We start from the raw sequence: 17,280 nt of genomic DNA, 5'->3' as shown, positions 1-17,280 counted from the left end.
TATAAATAAATTTTTATGTAGGTAAGTAAACAACAATACACAAGTTTATATTTGTTATTTTGTTAAGAAAGTAAAATAAAAAGTTTTCTTTTGTTTGTTTGTTTTTCAAGACAGGATTTCTTTGTGTAGCTTTGGAGGCTTTCCTGGAACTCACTTTGTACATCAGGCTGGCCTCGAACACACAGAGATCTGACTGCCTCTGCCTTTCGAGTGCTGGGATTAAAGGCATGCGCCACCACCATCCGGCTAAAAAAAGGTTTTAAAGTTTGCTATATTATTTTACATTTATAACAGGTAGGGAATGGTTTTCCTTACCCTCTTGAATGGTATTGCATGGTTTTTAAAAAATTACTACTAAAGCCACCTTAGTGGGTATATCATTATATCTCACTAAGAATTTAACTTGCATTTCTTTGTTGATTAGTGATGTTGAACATCTTGTCATGTGACTACCAGCTGTTTGTTCTCTAGTGTATGCCTACGGCAATCTTTGTCCATTTTTCAAAAGGTTATTTCTTCTCCTGTTATTGGCTTCATAATCCCTATTAAGGTATTCGTTATGTGTTCTAGAATCAAGTCCATGATCAGCTTCTTCAATACTTTTTGAGAACGTGAGGGGATGCTGCAACTACAAGCCTCACTGGTCACTAAGGTGGAAGGCCATTGGCTGAGAAGGAATGGTACCAGTTTGTGACTGTAGAGGCCATGGTGCAGTATTTCCATATGCCAGAAGCAGGCACACAACACCTATAGTCAAGGGAGCACTTTTTCATGGAACCCAAACAGAGGATCAGCAAGCAAGAAAACGTCATGGACTGTGAGACTCAACTGCGTTTCTCTGAGGCTGTGGCCACTGCATACTGGAGAGGAAAAGGAATAAGCACGGAGGATGTACGGACAGAGGATGGCCGAAGCCAGATTTCTTGTGTGATTGTTGTTGAAAATTTGTTCAAGTCTGTACATGAGATGAGCCTAAAACAAACAGGCTCTAAGGTGATGCTTCACGTACAGTGTTAAGCTGCCCTCCATCTCCTAGGGCAATGTTGTTAGGAGGTAAAGGCTGAAGGCTTAAGGAGGTAAGCTCTGGGCTTTAACATTATCTGGTCTATCTCCATTTCATTTACCTCAGCTACACTTGCTAACTCTCAAACAAAATTCCCAGTGTCTTGTAGAGAGACATGAGATAGGCATTTACCTCTCAGGTTAACTCTTCCTCAGCCATGACACCTGATCTGCACACTCACAGGGCAATAATATGTCATGAAACATTATAACTAAAAAGGGAAATTGAATATGGAAAGTGGAGGAGGAAGGGGCAGCAGATGAGACTAGCTTTCTCAAAACAAGTGGATGAAAGTTTATTTCACTTAGTTAGAGCAGAATAAATGCAACCTATAATAGGTGCAAGATTTAAATAAAAGGAAAATAATTGTATTGTAAAAAAGTTTTACATTTCTCTAGCATAGAAGAACTGAAACACTTTGGCTTGAAGATTTGTGCACATGTCTCTGTGTTAAATGAGTTGATATGAAAGAGCTGTGACTCACATAACATAACGAGTCAGCAAGTGGGAGATATATTATTATGACTATTATTGATACAGAAGATAAAGAATCATGGGTACCAAGTAAGACTTCCATTTGCTTTTTAATCTATGGAATCTCATCCTATATTGCTTTGAAATTAAATGAAACCTCATTGGGATTTGAACATTATTTTATGAGGAGACATAAACACAACCTAAAAGAGTCATAAGACATAATGGAAAATGATACATTTTTGTTCTTTGCAATTATGGGAAGTGTGGAAATTATGAACAATTAAAATTCTCAACAGTTTTCTTCTTTCAAAAGAGGTTGAGTGCTATGTACTCAAGAGCCTGTTGATTTGATGAATGAGTGCAAAGTCTACGTGCCTACAATGTGTGCCTGGAAGAAATTCACTTGGTTACTGATGCTGCTAAAAAGAAGACAGAGAAATTCTTATTTCTTCAAAAGCAACTCTATTGTCACAATTCCTGAAACTGTCAGAAGATGATGAAAAAAGAAGCTGTGTGCCTCATGATGCCTTCACTGGATTATGAATGATGGCATGCATGACCAGGAAACCCCAATACACTGTGTCAGGGGCATTACAAACAGAATTAATACAAAACATGAAAGCAACATAATTTCACAATTACAAAATACAAGTTACACGTTGATTAAGAGTCGCACTTAGTGCAGAGCGTGTTGCAGCTTTGCTACCTGAAATGCTCCTGCAGTGAGCTGAGGAGGTAGACATTCTTGACTGGTGGTGCACTTTGACTGGCCAGTATCTTACAGGCCAGTAGGGTTACCTAGCATTGTAGATCACATGATGTGGTTTGACAATAAAATTCATTATAGAACAACATAAAATCATGTCTCAAAAGATAGATATAAAATATAAATTCCCTCATCTGCACAGTTTTGTTTACAAAAGTACATGCATAACAATGTTATGAATTCTGTATGAGTTTAATTTTTCTCTGCTGAAATGGAAGCAAATGTTCATTTAGCAACATCATTCCCAATTCTAATGAATTACAAGTAATTTGTGAATATTACAACTTGACTAACTTTGAAATAATTAGAGCTCTTTTGAAAAGAAAATTCAACATCTATACTAGTTAACAAATTTACTCAGTTCCAAACATTGTGACTAAAAACAACTGCAAACGCTGCCCCTCCCTCCAATTCCAGTGAACGAGAGCCAGTGAAGGCGGAACACTGGCACAGACTCAGCTAGATTATAACCCTGACCTGGTAACCACACTCCAACATCTGGAACTCGGCACCAGAACTCGCTGGACTACTTCTCTGCCTTGGACAATGATTTTATCACTTACTAATAACTGGCACAGTCTTACTCAGAAGTCTATTTAAGAACAGATGTCCTTAGATGTCCACAATCTACAATATAAAATGTTGGTAACATTTAGATAAAATAAGATTTTATTGTTTTCTAAAGATACATCTAACTAGAAAATAACACATAGTGAGATTTCCTTCACATGGATTAATGGTAACATTTTAAATTTTACAAAAAGCTTACTTAACAGCAAGCATTCTGCTTAGTCCTGAGCCCTTACTGAACTGAGATAAAAGTTAGTGTATAATTATGTTACTATGTCTGGAAAAATATATAAATTTTATGAGTTAAAATCAGAATATTTCTGCATTAATATTTCAATTGGCCAATGCTATTATAAATTATAATCATCTTGAATTTGAGTTTTGCCTTTGAACCTCATGAAATAGCACTCTAACATCTTCCATTCAACATAAAGTTAAAAAAAATCCCTGCTATTATATTACAGGAAATTCACAATTATAGTGGGATTATAATTCAGTAAGCCCACTGTAAATTGAAAGTATAAACCTGAAACACATTTTGTGGTGGTATTGTGTTCCCCAAAATATTGTGTGCCCTAATAAATTTATCTGGGGTCAGAGAACAGACAGCCACTAGATACAGAGCCAAAAATGGTGGCTAAAATATGGGTCAGAGCAAGCCATAGCAGAAGCTGGGCAGTGGTGGTGCACGGCTTTAGTCCCAGCACTTGGGAGGCAGAGCTAGCCGGATCTCTGTGTGTTCAAGGATACAGCCAGCATGGAGACACACGTCCTTAATCCCAGGGAGTGACGGCAGAAAGAGAAAGATATATAAGGCATGAAGACCAGAAACTAGCAGCATTTGGCTGGTTAAGCATTCAGGCTTTGGAGCAGCAGTTCAGCTGAGAGCCACTGGGATAAGGACACAGAAGCTTGCAGTCTGAGGAAAAAGACCAGCTGAAGAACTGTCGAGGTGAGGTAGTTGTGGCCTGTTCTGTCTCTCTGATCTTCCAGCGTTCACACCAATATATGGCTCCTGGTCTGATTTTATTAATAAGAACTCTTTAAGATTCATGCTACAACATTTAATACACCTAACCTCTGAACATCCTAACCCAGCCTAGTCTCCCTTTCTTGCTCTCAGCATCCTTATGTTGGCACACAGCTGGGCAACATCACTACCCAAGTCTGCTTTATGGACAAGAGTGGATAGCTCCTGTCATTTATTTACTGTCTGTATCCAGCAAAAGCTGGCAACACCATAGCCTGTAGAGAGTGGTTATTCCCGAATGATCACATAGTAAGCCAGGAGCTTGCTACCACTGACCAGCACTGCTTGCAAAGATAGGGCTGCAGATCCCTTCTCTGGGAAAAGTCCATGTATAAAATCTGAAGTGCAACTTCTGAGTGCAGATCACTTTTATACACTCATGAAATGAAATGATCAGAAATCAAATAGTCTTAAGTGAGGAATCTTAAATAAGTAATGAATAAGATTACTTATGTTATGAGAGAGGTGCTACAGACATTCCCTGTAAAGATGTGGGTGGATGTGTTTCCATCTGCTTTGAGAAGTACCTGGGAGTAAAACACTTGTGTATTTATTTAGGGTAGGTATAGCCTATATATACAATTTGCTAAACGGCCTTATTAATAAAAAACCTGGAGCCAGATATTGGGGTAAAAAACTGGGAGATCATAAAAGTAGAAAGAAGCCAGCCACATTCTTACCACTTGGAGATCCTCAGCTGAAGAGACCTACTTCCTGTATACCCATGCCTATATGCCTTTCTGTTCTATATTTCACTTCCTCTCTCCTCCCAGCTACATCAATTCCTGTCTGTCTGTACAGACCTCCAGACCCTATGGCTAACTAATGTTGGAATTCAAGACATGTGCCACCATGCCTGGCTCTGTTCCCAGTGTGGCCTTGAACGCACAGAGATCCAGATGGATCTCTGCCTCCTGAGTGACAGGATTAAAGGCATGTACTATCATTGCTTGACTTCTATGTTTAATATAGTGGCTGGATTTTTCCTCTGATCCTCAGATAAACTTTATTGGGGTGCACAATATTTTGGGGGACATAATATATTACCACATGTGTGCATGTTTGTGTACACGTGTGCAAACATGTATGCGTGCATATGTTTGTGTACACACGACTTTCTAGGATGCTGACAACCATAGGCCAAGTGCTCTCTTCCATTCCAATAGGAGCGCATAACAGATCTGGCTAACCTATATATATCCTTGCTAGTATCTGATGTTATTTATCATTATCAGTGAATTTCTGGAGGTGAAAAATAGCATCTAATTGTGGTTGTAAGTTACAATTTTCTGATGATGCTGAATATCTTTTTGTGAGCTCATCAACAAGCATCTTCAGGTGTGTGCTTATTCATCTTTTTCTATTTTTTGGCTAATATTTTAGGTTTTGATAATTTGCAACTGACAAAAATGTTGGCATAATGCAGAGGTCTCATATTCTCCTCACATCACTTTTTTAATGTTAATAAGCTGTAAGCCCTAGCTTAACTGCCACTGACTGAAGAGACAATGTTATTATTCACAGATTTTTTAAACTAAGTTCTTGGAGGCATATTGTAGCCAGTCTTCCACATCCTTCTTCATTTTCTTAATGGCATTTTGATGAACAGCATTTAAAAATTTGATGAACTCTATCATTCTTACATCCAAATTTTGATATATAGTAAGACACAAGGTAGCTTTAAAATGTCTGAAGAAAGACTAGACTACAAAGACCTATTCCTTTGAAGCAGGTAACACCAACAAATCAGGCTGGCCTCATTCAGGCAACATTGTATTCCTCCCTATATGATGATGGTGGTGTTTGGAGAATCAGAAGGCTGTTGGACTTTGGCTTGTGAGAAAAAGAAGGGAACGGTCCCAACTTATGCATGATGCCAACAAAAATGTTGGGAGGCAGACAGGAGGTTAACAGTTACAGGGAGAGCCAAGGACTGACACGAGCATTTGGTCAGGGCTCCATGAAGACAGCTCTGTGCAAAGGCATGGGGCAGGCTAACAGGCTGTCCTGCAGTTCTGCAAAGAGAAAACCACAGTAGATGAGATTGTAGACGCAGCCTGTGTTCAGCTGTGGGATGCCCTAAGTCTAAAGAAACAAATGCTACCCAGACTCCAGCTTTCCTGACAAGAGGGATGGGATGTAGGTCTAGAACTGATCTTCTCAGCCAACAGCAGCCCACAGATACCATGAAGAATACAGGCTACCCAGTTCTATGACCTGCCAACAGTAAAGCAAAGAGATGCTAACATGAGAGCTGTCAATGCAGCTAATTTAAATAGGCAGAAGGAAATGTAACTTAGGAGTCTGGGGTGACAACCCTAGGTAAGAGCACTTGCTGTGTGAGCATGAGAATCTGAATTCTAATCCCTGGTACCCACGTAAAGAGCCAGCCATGGATACACATTTCTATGGCTTCAGCTTTGGAAGACAGAGAGGTGGATCCAGAGAGATGGCTAGCCTCTAGCAATCTCTGTTTTCTAGCCCAGTGAGAGTTCCCTGTCTCAAGGCAGTAACACAGAGAGGTACTGAAAATCAAAACCCTCCCCTGGCTTCTGCATGTGCATGAACCAGCATTTGCATTCACATGCTCCTATGCCTGCAACCATACAGAAAACATTTTTTTTTCATAAGCTGCTTAGGGTTAGAGGCATTGTAGGCATTGCTGCAGCTTACCTTCCACAGCTATCCCCTTCACTTCCTTCCACCCCATCCCACACAGCCAATGAACTTCAAGGGTGCTACATCCAATTTCAATGCAGGCAAGGATTCAGTTCTGCACGGAAAATCCAGTCCCCGTGTCAGTGAGTGCTCACAGGTAGACATTTAGCTAGCTTTACTAGGGCTTTGGAGGAAACAGGGAAAGTCCACCTCTCTGCAAATGAAGGAGTGAAGCACATAGCTCCAGTCTTGAAGCCAGCCCATAGGGTGCGGCGACCTGTGATGGGCAGAGCAGACACAAGTGAAGGGTTCTTCACACTGAGATGCTCTGCTTGTCAGTGCTGACCCTTACCCCTCTGCGTGCTGGCAATTATGTGCGGCTGCCGTAGTCTGTATTACTGGAATCACCTGAATTGTATTTCTGAAAATTTTAACCAACTACTACCAAAGTATCCTAAAAGATAAAATATCCTAGTCAATCCAGTTTCTTTGCCTTTGCTCCAACTAAATACTTTGTAGGCTTCACTTAAGCTTGGGTGCTCAGTTAGAGCCATGCACCATGGGATGAAGGAGCAGTAAAAGTTTGAGTCCCTTGTAAAGAGCAGAGGTTGCAACTATGCCTTCGTTTTAGTGCCAAATTCAACAGGCCATGCATTTCCTAGTGCCACATTACAGCTGAGCAACAGCTAAAGAATTAAAAAGAAGTGTCCAGCACATCTTTATTATTTAAATATGGATTGCTGAAAATGTGTCCCTGAGACAAGCTCAAGTCTACAGACTGCGTTGACCACCCTGGCCCAACAGGAACCCTGCTTCTCACTCTCAGTCCCACATTTCAAGGAGATTTCATCATGGGTGAATATTTCAGTTTCCACAACAATTTAATCATCTCAAATAGCATTTTTCTTACTCAGGTAATGCTCCAAGTTGGCACCTGGAAATGAGACACAGCCCTCAAATGAACATAAACAGTCTAAATTTTGGGGCTAGATTAAAAAGAAACTAGTGTGAGTCTGTTTTTAAACAATTATAGTTATTAATTTGTATTGATGCATATGTGAGCACAATGGCAGCAGTGTGGAGGTCAGAGGACAGCTCGCAGGAGTGGATTCTCTGCTTTCACTATGTGGGTTCTGGGGATTGAACTCAGGTTGTCAGGCTGAGTAGCGAGTACATTTACCTGCTGAGCAGTCTCACAGGCCCCATTTTATAAAATAAAGAAAGAAAACAAATATAGTTTTACAGAAGTTTTTAAAAACATTTTATATTGAGCACTTTCACCCTAAAAAGCAAATTTGTCACAACTACTAACAAATTCTCCACAACCATCACGAAGACAAAAATAATCCTACATACAATTTTTGGAATAAATGGCCCATGTTGCCAAATAGTGACATGGTTGGCCACCATTCACAAGCAACCCCCTAAAAGCAATTTCCCATATAAGCTTAGTTTCTGTCTCATTCAGCCAAGCACCCTAGAACAAAGCCTGCTGCCTACAGATACCCCATATACCAGGACATTCAACTTGTCTGTGCCAGACTTCCGGAAGGTGACACACACACTTTTAACACACACAAGAAAGAAAGATCTCTAACTATGAATATACTTCAAGGGCAGTAGCACTAAACTCTGTATCTGCTATTTATGGTGTTACATCATGAAAATGGTCCTGTGACCTTAGTATGTCAGTAAAGCACATTCAAAATCACAACTCCAAGCCATTAGGAATCCAGTGACATGAAGACGTATGGAGTGTGCTTAGTTTCTTATCTGAACACACAATTATGTAAAAACATTAATTAAGTGATAACAGGGTCTTTTCAATGAGTTATCTTGTAACAATAATGGTATTTTATAATTTGAAGTTATAATTATATTTAAAGGAGCCCTGTCTCTTAAGTACACGTGTTAAAGATTTATTGATATCGATATATTCTTTCAAATACTCAGATTACTGGGGAGGGTAGGGAAGAAATGTTTATAAGCAGATAAGTGAGAATTCATTTACCGACTTTGTATGCTTTCAAAAGTCTTTATAATGAAGTTAAACAACCAGTTTTAAAAACAGAATGATTAACAGCAGAATGGTATGCAGGACTTTCTTCAGGCATTTGTAATATAACTCCACCACTCTGAAATCTGATTCCATTTTTCCTCCTAACTCCTATATTAAAATATCATTTGCAACCACAGATTATACCCACTCCATGTGTACAGTTCTTGGATTTTTGGCAAGTTTACACAGCTGTATAGCCATAAGAATAATGACTTGATTTGAACTGGGAGAATAGTGTGCTCTAGTTGACATGGGAGTGCTTTGTTGTGAAACGTTAGATTTAAATAGTGGTTGGAATAACAATAAAGACACACTTCAAAAACAGGTCTTCTTTCCTCTTTGGGGAACACCGATAATTCTAAGAATGAGTCAGCAGCTTGATTTTGTCACTAAAGCTGTCTTCTTCTGCCCTCTGTCTTGGCTAACACATCCCTTCCTTGCCAAGTCATGATGAAGAAATCCCTATTTCCCTCTTTTCCTGTAATGTATCTCTTGGCAGACAGCCAGGCAAGCAGGAGTGCTCAGGCAGTTCCTCTGTGTTTCCAAGACACAGCAGGGTGGCCCTGTGGTTCCCCCACCCTAGAGACCCTGGGGACCTTGAGTTATCTTTAAAAAAAAACTTGTTTATTTTTATTTTTTATTTCATTTGTACTGACATTTTGCCTGCATTTATGTCTGTGTGAAAGTGTCAGATCCCCTGGAACTGGAATTTCAAACAGTTGTGAGCTGCCATGTGGGGGCTGGGAACTGAGCCTGGGTTCCCTAGAAGAGCAGCCAGTGCTCTTAACCACTGAGTTATCTCTCCAGCCCCAGGAGTTATCCTTTTCTTGTGGGTGGAAATGCAATAAATGGAACACATTAAAGTAGGCCTAAAAGAGATGCACTTTCAGGCAAATCAATGTCAGGGTGGCTCTGCTGCATCTTTTAACAAAGATTTACATATTTTAAAAAACACTCTACCTCTGTGTGTGCATGTGCGTGTGTGCGCGCATGTGCACACAGCACCTGTGAAGTACGGAAGAAGTTCTGAATTCCCTGGAGCTGGAGTTAGGGGCAATTGTGAACTGCTGGGAACCAAACTAGGGTCGTCTGCAAACTGAGCCCCATCTTTTCATGCCCTCTACTATCATTCCTACCTAATCCCTGGCATCTGGAATGTTTCTACAGAAGATTTTGTCAGTTCAGTACCCATGTGAAGAATCAGCATGTGCAATTTCTTGTTCAAATGTCCAACCTTAATAGAAAAAGCATAGTTGATTTTTTTTTTCTAAAGGAATCTCATGGGCTTTCCATATGTATTAGAGCAATACACTCTGGACACATATCAACTAGCAGTTAGTATATGTCCAACAACAATACATACATATAATATATATACAATACAACTCTACACCACACACACACACAGACACATACAGAGACAGACAGACAGACAGACAGACAGGCACAGACACACACACAGACACACAGAGAGAGAGAGAGAGAGAGAGAGAGAGAGAGAGAGAGAGAGAGAGAGAATGAGTGCCAGAAGTTGACATTCTTTTATTTAAAATAAAACCTTAGAGGCTGGGTGTAGCTGGAGTTTTTCTGTGTCCACCCAGCTCCTGTAGCCATTCAGACACAAGTAAACACACAGAGACTTATATTAGTTATAATATTACTTATAAACTGTATGGCCATGGCAGGCTTCTTGTTATCTAGTTCTTATATCTTAAATTAACCCATTTCTATTCATCTATAAGTTGCCCTGTGGCTTGTGGCTTACTGGTACTTTACATCTTGCTTCTCATGGCGGCAGCTGGTAGCGTCTCCTGACTCAGCCTTCCACTTCTCAGCATTCTCCTCTCACTTTATCCTGCCTATACTATGCTTCCTGCCTGGCTACTGGCCAATCAGCATCAATCAATCATCAATCAATCAATCAATCAATCAATCAGAGCAACACATTCACAGCATACAAAAAGACATCCCCAGCAGCTGGAGAGATGGCAGTAGTTAAGACCACCAAACCACCAACTTTTCTTCCAAATGACCAGGTTTCAATTACCCAGCATCCCATGCAGCTCACAATGTTCTGTAAAGCCAGTTGCTGGTGAATCTACCCTGTCTTCTGCCCTCCTCAGACTCTGCACATACACAGTATATAGATATACATGCAGGCAAAACACCCATACATATAAAATAATAAAAATAAAACAAAAATTTAGGAAACTGGTTTTAAAGACTTAGGTATACCATAAATAAAATACATATGAACTTGGATTCAACAATTGTATTTACCTTTCAGCTTTCAGCACTTAAAAAGCTAAATGCTATTTAGGAAAGTGTATATAACTGGATAGTCATTGTCATAAATAAAAAATTGGTCAGAGAACTAAGCACAGAATGTATTATCCAAACACCTTCTAAAGTGGGTTATTAAAAATCTCAACATAGGGCTCACATGACTCTAGTCCCAGCACTTGGGAGGCTGAGGCAGGAGAAATGCCAATTTGAGGACAGTCTAAGCTATATACTGACTTTCAGGCTAGTACAGAAAAACAACACTGCATCATATGGCTAGGGATGTAGCTCAGTGGTAGACAGTTTAGCATGCTCGAGGCTGTATCCTCAGCACCACACATTTATGAGAACAACTGGAAACCAACAATATCTGAGGCAGACCTGGGCTCAAGACCTCTCTATAAACAAGTTAGTGCAAACAGACAAACAAACAAACCAAACTGAAACAAAAGGCCAAACCAAATGAAAACCAAACAAAAAACCATTAGGAGTAGAGGTTTCAGCTAGGTTTCTGATTTTCCAGGGGCCAGCGCTGATCTCGCTCCTTCTCCGACTCACAGAGGCTTTTGACAAGCATTAAGGGAGAAGCCAACAGGAATGTCCATCCGTACCCCCTGAGTTGTGACTTCTTTGCCTTTGTACTATGAACAACTTATCTTTATAACAAGTGCTGCTCAGCTTGAACCTTAGTGGACAATACTGCAATAATACAATTGGAACAATATAGAAAATGAGTGTTATGATGGGCTCCAAACCCAAATTTTTGGGAAAAACCCCAAATCTTGAGAGGATACTCTTTCATTTATAATTGGATGATCTGTTAAAAAAAACACAGTCAGATTGATCATCTCTATAACATGCCAGCAGTGTGAAAACTCAGCATATAGTCACACAATATACTGCTGGACAGAAAAGCAATGGGTGTAGAAGTCACACCACAAAGTCAAGCCTTTATATCTCTAGATACAGAATTCAATTTCTATTAAGGTGTCTTCACAGAGAAATATAATTAAAATTCCCAGCATCACTTACTTCTACTAACATTAAACCAAAATCAAACTAAAAAATTAAAAACTGCTGGAATTTGACCAGAAGGACTTTCTACTTTGAAAAAAGAGCTCACTATGATGTCTGTGGGATTTTTATGGCTGTATTAGTCCAGTAAGTTTACATGCCATGGTACTCCAGTGATTTTGTAAACTGGAGGACTGCCAAAAGTTATAGGATTATTTGGTCTCTTTTTTTATAGAGAAGTCAAAATGATTTACATTTAAAAATTAAATTACAGATTAAAACATGTGGTATGAAGCCTGGATGTCTTTTATTAAGAAGCAAGTAAAATTATTTCTGAGTCCATTTCCAAAACTGTTAGGGTTATTCATTTAAATATCACTGTATGAAGCCAGTACTAGCTTAAATACTAGTTTGGACAATTTATTTTTATATTCATACAAAATACCACAAAAATTAGAAAGCCCCCAAGGCTCTCAAATTAGAAGCCACTACTGAGCATAAACCAACGCCATCAAATACATTCTCTTCTCTTGACTCTTCACTTCTTTTTCTCCTATATTTTATTTAAAGTTAGCAACTCTATTTGCAAATATATGTGTTTTCTAGCATCCTTGCTAAACCAGGAAATCAAGGGTGGAAATAACTTACCTTTGCTATTTGTTCCCCAAAACCTAAAAAATGATTTCCCTTAGCTGAGTTTTACTACTGAATAGAATAGATCCAGTGAGTAAAACTGACTTTTACTTCTTAAGCCATCTGTAAGAATGTAGGAAGTTGTGAGTAAATCAACGATCAACTAAAAATACCTCGGGAATAACAATAAAATATCATTAGCCAGACAAAGGAAAGGTCGGGCAAGTGAACCCAGAAATGGAACTGAAGTAATATCACAATCACAAGAGTGGTTAAAAAGAGTGATAGATACAAACCGCATCAAAAGACTGTCATCATGTGCTGAATTATGGTGCACTGCTGGCACCCGATCAACAGATCAGAACTTCCCATTTTCTCCCATTGTTGAAATCTGAAGCACTATATTCACTAAGATCCAACACAGACAGACATTGAAGCAAGTGTCTAGCACCTGCACACGATGCCGAGGGAATCTAGCATCTGGGTTGATGTCTCCCTGGTTTCATCCACTCATTTGTGATACACTAGGTATTGCTTCCCTCAGGGAGTGGGAAACGCACAATAGCAACATTAACAGAACATGTAAGGACCGGCAGTCAGGAGGACCTCTCAGAGGTGGGTGTCTCTAAAGTAACTCCTGAGTCAGGGAGGGTGAGGGGTTTGTCACATGGAGGGGACTATGCTTGTCAAGGCCAGTCAGTCAGGCAGGCAGGCAGACAGACAGACAGATGGGAGTGGCTTGCATCACACAAGCTCGGTACAGCTGAGGGACAGATCCTAAGGGCTGAGTGAAGCTAGATAGGGAGGCAGGTTCCAGAAAGAATGAATTGAAAAATCTGCAAAAGCACAGTCAGGCTTACAGGTATGACTGCTGGGTCAATTCTCCTGCCTTCTTGATACTTGCTCTGTACATCTACCATCAATGTTTACTTCTCCAGGGTGATGAGGGGTGGGGGTGGAACCCATGGTGGAGTGCTTACCTAGCACACACAAGACCATGACTGATGCCCAGCATCACACACAAATACAGAAATGACACACATGTAATGTTTTTCAATATAATGGGCCTTTCAATTCAGCCTGGGGGTTCAGATGCTGGCAGGATAAGCTTGGTCCCACAGCTTGAAAACAGGGACATCTGCCAGCCTTGGGCAAGGTAGCACCAGATTCTGCTCCCCGCATATCTCAACTGCTCCCCACCCTCAGGAGCCTCCCTGCTGCCCAGGGTTTCCGATTCTGCCTCTGGCTGAGAATAATAACAGTTAAACAGGTCAGGTAGTCTCCGAGTTCCTAATAGATGGAAGACCCACCATTTCTTAGAGATGCAGAGGCCAGGCAGGGCGTTCGCTGTCAAGTGTCCCCATCTACCACAGCCCTTCAAGCTTGTTGGGAAGATCTTCAGCTTTGGTAAGAGGTCAACCTGGAAGTTGCAGAGGCTTATAGTTTCAAAAAGTACACTTTTACTTTATTTTGGATTATGTGTATGTATGGGATTCTGTGTGTGTGTATACACTTGTGAGTACAGGTGCCCATGGAGGTCCGAGGGCAGCTGATCCCCTGGAACTGGAGTTACAGCAGTTGTGAGGTACCATTTGGGGGCTGGGAATCCAACCTGGGTCCTCTGGAAAAGCATCCATTGATCTTAACCACTGAGCCATCTTTCCAGCCCTCTAGAAAGTTTTGGTGTTCATTTGTTTCTTTGTCTTGTTTTGTGGTATACTGTAAGGTGAAGAAAATAGCATGTGAAAATGGGTAAGAGATCCCCACTGTTTGGAAGAATGGTGCCTTTTCAAAGTTCTCATGGACACATTTTCAATCCCCCTCCATAGTGAACCTGGAGAAGCTGCAGAGGAAGAGCCTGTTGCTCTACCTCCTTAGGAACTTGGTCAGATGTGCAGGCATGAAGGGAAAATGTGAGCAGAGAGGGTGTAGTGAGGCAAATATTTTAAATTTCCTGGTAGCCACATTAAAAAGTAAAAACAAACAGGTGAGATTAATTTTAGTAGTAGCTTGTAATTAATTTAGCCAAAACATCCAATCATCATGTGACTGGTATAGAAGCATTTAAAGATACTTTTTGCTTATTCATACAAGTCTCCATCATATAGTGTGTGTTTTATGTGTGTATTATATCTCAGGATTGGCTGTATTTCAAGGACCCTGAAGCTACCTGTAACTACTGTCTGCAATTCTGGACCATAGTCCACACAGGGTAGGGGTTGAATATTTTACCAAACATCTCCTGTGCCTTACACCCCGAAGCAGCGAGAACACAGAATTTTCTTAGGAAGAAACAGCCCAGATTAGGGGTGGCTCCTACTACTGGGAAAATTCTCGTTTGCGCTAAAAATCTTAGTATGAAAACTCAGTATCATCTGTTTACACACACAGATACACACGTTTAAACACACATGAACACACATAACACACACACAATGGTCTCTGTGAAGTTCTTTCTGTCTACTAGTCTGTCAGCTCTCTGTGGGAAAGGTTCACTCTCTCTGTCTCTGTCTCTGTCTCTCTCTCTCTCTCTCTCTCTGTATGTGTGTGTGTGTGTGTGTGTGTGTGTGTGTATGTGTGATTTTGTTTCCATGGGCCTTAAAGTTCCCCATGTGAAACAAACACTATAGTATAATCTAGATCTCATGCAAGTCTGTGTAATACCTAAAGGATAGGCATTTCTCTGTCTCCTTAGTCCATTTTTGGCTATGTTTTATCAAATCTATTTTCCTGTATGAACAGCAGGGAAGGCTTGTCATATAAAGGCTGCTTAGCCAATGCAGGTTAGGCAACAGCTGTGTAGGCAGGGAAGTGTGTAGCTCTGTTGTGACGTAAAGTGAAAAGCTACAGGATGCAAGAGAGCAAGCTGTTGCATCATGAATCTTCACACAATTTCCCACAACTTCTAAAGTCACAAATTTTATGTGTTCTCAGTGGGACTAACTGAAGATGTAAAGCGACTTTGACTAATGTGATCCTAGAAAAGATTGGGCTGATAACTGGTTACAGGGTACTGGTTTAGGTGGCAGGTCTCCTAACTATTTGGTGTTATTTTTCATTTTAATAAAATTGTTGTCTATGATGGTGTTTATTTAAGTTTGGGGAAGATGGTTCTATGATAACAAATATTATCTCCTTGACTGCTGTTACAAAAACAAGTAAGAACAGGTTTACAATTTTTTAAACTTTGTTTACTATTAGTGTGTAGGTGCATATATGCCACAATGGTGTGTGCGTGTGTAGGTCAGCGGTCAAATTGTAGGAGCTGGTTTTCTCTTTCCACCATGTGGGTGCTGGGGATACAGATCCTCAGGCTTGGAGGTGAGCGCCCTAACCAGCTGAGGCAGAGGTCTCTCTGTTTTTGTGTTTCCAGATTGTACTAGACTCCAGATGGCTATTTCTTGATGGGTTTTCAGTACCAAGGTGGTTTGCTTTCTGTGTTCTACCTGAGATCAGGCTTTTGTGATTGCAGAGTGCTCCCGGGGCCTCAGTAAACACCAAGGAAAGGCACATACCATGTGCACTCTTATTCATACCAATTTCATTTTATTCAATATGGATTATTCATGGGACAGGCTTTGGAGGAACACACGACTTAGCTCCTTGCTAACAGCTGGAAAGACAGAATGAAAACCCTGAAGCTGCCTCAATTTCTTCTGCTAGCAGAGGGTGTTTCGAACTCACAGAAAGTAACTCCTCTGTTAACTTCCACACTTGGGCCAAGTGTGCCTTCAGAAGCACTTTTCCACAAGTGCTGAGGACCTATGTTTGCATTTCTGCCTGACAGTGTCCTGTGCTTAGACCATTCACAAGTGGTGCTGAGCACAAAGTTACATGCAGGTTGGTTTGAGGGACAGTCATGACATAAGAGAGAGGGTTTACCATGGTACATTCTGATTAATATTTACCAGTAGAGTTGGTCCATGTACAGGTAACTGTAGGTTAACTTGCAACAAAACAAGTCATACTGAGAGGTGGTGCCTGAGTCCTCACACAGGGCTCTGAAAGGATTCGTTGGGTTAAAAATCATCCTTAGTCAACATTACCAGGCCATGACAATCTGTGGTCAACAACTGGGCTCCTTGTATTAATTTGCATCCTGCCTCCTGAAGGGTAAACAATGCTTCAGGATGAGAGGGGCATGTGATCTACTTACTTTTGTAGGAAAAACCACCAGGGACTTTCCCTCCTCACTCCCTTTTAAAATGTGATTGTGGGGAAGGGAAAAGAGATGGCTCAGTGGTTAAGAGCACAGACACCTCTTACAGAGGAATCAAATTCGGTTTCAAGCAGTGTGGTAATATATTGTGTACCCCAATATAATGTGTACCCTAATAAACTTATCTGGAGATCAGAGGACAGAGCCAGACACTAGATTAGACACAGAGGCCAGACAGTGGTGGCACATATGCCTTTAATCCTATTATTTGGGAGGCAGAGATCCTTCTGGATTTCTGTGAGTTCAGGGCCACATTAGGAACAGAGCCAGGTGTGGTGGCGCAGACCTTTAATCTCAGCACTTGAGATCTCATGTATTTGCTTGGGAAGGACACATGCCTTTAATCCCAGGAAGTGATGGCAGGGAGCAGAAAGGTATATAAGGTGTGAGGACCAGGAATTAGAGGCTTTTACCAGGAGCTCAACTGAGACCCTCAGGGGTGAGGACACAGAGGCTTTCAGTCTGAGGATTCGTGGAAACAGGATCAGCCGAGGAGCTCACAAGGTGA

General features: G+C 40.7%; 1 protein-coding gene across 2 annotated transcripts in view; it reads right to left on the bottom strand.

Annotated features, from left to right (window-relative positions):
- Positions 1–17,280, bottom strand: part of Nr3c2 (nuclear receptor subfamily 3 group C member 2) — a 341,763-nt gene that overhangs the window by 126,375 nt on the left and 198,108 nt on the right. The window lies entirely within an intron of this gene.

Source organism: Onychomys torridus, chromosome 5 (assembly GCF_903995425.1).
Source record: "Onychomys torridus chromosome 5, mOncTor1.1, whole genome shotgun sequence".
NCBI lineage: Eukaryota > Metazoa > Chordata > Mammalia > Rodentia > Cricetidae > Onychomys > Onychomys torridus.
This window is presented reverse-complemented; position numbering and strand designations above follow the sequence as displayed.